Raw genomic sequence first — 2,043 nt, 5'->3', positions numbered from 1 at the left:
GGAATGCCAGGTTGGTTTAACACAGGATAATATGAGAAAATCAGTGGATGTAATTAACACGTTAGTAGTATTAATTTTAATATTATGATGTGATGGTTAATTTTATGTGTCAACTTGACTGGGCCACATGGTGTACAGATAATTGTTCAAACACTATTCTGGGTGTTTCTGTGAGGGTGTTTTGGGATGAGATTAACATTTAAATCTTTAGACTGAATAAAACAGATTGCCTTTCCCCAAGGTGGGTGGGCTTTACCCAATCAGTTGAAGACCTGAATAGAACAAAAGATTGACTCTCCCATAAGTAAGAGTAAGTGAGAATACTTCTGCCTGACAGCCTTTGAACTAGGATGTCAGGTCTTCCTGGTTCTACTGCTCTTGGTTCTTCCACGGCAGCATCTGTCAGAAGAGAGCACAGCATCCATTCCCAGGGCCTGAGATCCACACCTACCAAAAGTAGTCTAAGCAGAGGAGAAATTGGTTCCCTTGACTCCTAGAAAACGTCCTCCTGCCACTTCAGAGGAAAACTCCTCTCCCAGCACCGTTTATGTTTCTCAGAACCAGCAGAATCACTTCCTGGTGATTTAAGAGTAGGCACTCAAAAAAGGTCCGAAGACTTTAATTCAGAACTTTCCAGTTGCTCTTGGGGCTTTATAAAGTGAAATCGTACCATGGTTCCAGGCTACCAAACTATGGAGCGACATGGAGATAGAAGCGTTAATGCAGCTACGTGGAGATAGGAGCGTTAGTGCAGCGACGTGGAGATGGGAGCGTTAGTGCAGCTGCAGAGCAATGATCCATGCCTCCTCTGTGCAGAATTGACAGCAGGGAGGGAACATTTGAGTACATAAACGAAGAGAGCACAGACCCACGTAATATGTGAACTTTTTCATCTGCACAAAAAATATCTAGAATATTCTTTAAAAGAAAAAATCCTGCCCTGTGCGCACCGCGGCGGCACGGGCACCCTCCCCTTCCGGGCGTGAGGCGCTGTGAGGAAAGCAGAAGCGAGCGGACTCCACGGGCAGCGAGGCGCTGCCCCAGCCCAGCCTTCGTCGCCTTCGGCGCTCCCGTCGTGTGGGCCTGGGTTCCTCAGTACACCCAGCTCCAGCAGCCCCAGAGCCTGTCCCCAGTCCTTCGCAAGCCCCGGCGCCAGACCGTGCCCTTGGTGGGGAGGATGACGGAGCTGCAGTCTGCACTGCTACTGCAAAGACAGCTGGCAGAACTCAACAAAAATCCAGTGGAAGACTTTTCAGCAGGTTGAATAGATGACAACGATCTCTATCGATGGAAAGTCATTATTGGTTCTCCAGATACATTTTATGAAGGCGATGTTTTTCAGGCTCATCTCACTTTCCCAAAAGATCATCCCCTTAGGCCTCCTAAAATGAAATTCGTTACAGAAATCTGGCACCCAAATGTTGATAAACATGGTGATGCATGCATTTCTATTCTTCACGAGCCAGGGGAAGATAAATACGGCTATGAGAAGCCAGAGGAACACTGGCTGCCTATTCACACCGTGGAAACTATCATGATTAGTGTCATTTCTATGCTGCCAGATCCTAATGGAGACTCACCTGCTAATGTTGATGCTGCAAAAGAATGGAGGGAAGACAGAAATGGAGAATTCAAAAGGAAGGTTGCCCGCTGTGTAAGAAAAAGCAAGAGACTGCTTTTGAGTGACATTTATTCAACAGCTGTAACTTCACTCATTTCAGGGTCTCCGACTGAGAAACATGGCACTGTTTTTCCTGCACTCTACCCACCTATTGCTGGACTTCTGTTGTAACAATTTGGCAAACACTAGCTGGAACTGGGCTGCAATAAAACATGTCAGTATCAATGCTGACAAGAGCCTAACAAGTGCCAACTTACAGATGATTACGCATTTTGAATTCTAAAGAACTGTTTTAACCTTCAGGAAGAATTGTAAAGACCTGTACATAGCACAACATGATCCGGAAAATATATATACTGTTCATGTACATCCACAAACACACCTTGTACCCAATAATGCTTTCTTGTAGTAAAATAATTCTT

General features: G+C 45.4%; 1 pseudogene; it reads left to right on the top strand.

Moving 5' to 3' along the window:
- Positions 1–2,043, top strand: part of LOC103077944 (ubiquitin-conjugating enzyme E2 G1 pseudogene) — a 32,205-nt pseudogene that overhangs the window by 8,941 nt on the left and 21,221 nt on the right.

The sequence above is a fragment of the Lipotes vexillifer genome, unplaced genomic scaffold, assembly GCF_000442215.2.
Source record: "Lipotes vexillifer unplaced genomic scaffold, Lipotes_vexillifer_v1.1 scaffold1549, whole genome shotgun sequence".
Classification (NCBI taxonomy): domain Eukaryota; kingdom Metazoa; phylum Chordata; class Mammalia; order Artiodactyla; family Lipotidae; genus Lipotes; species Lipotes vexillifer.
Note: the sequence above shows the minus strand (reverse complement) of the source record. Positions and strands in the feature narration are given on the sequence as shown.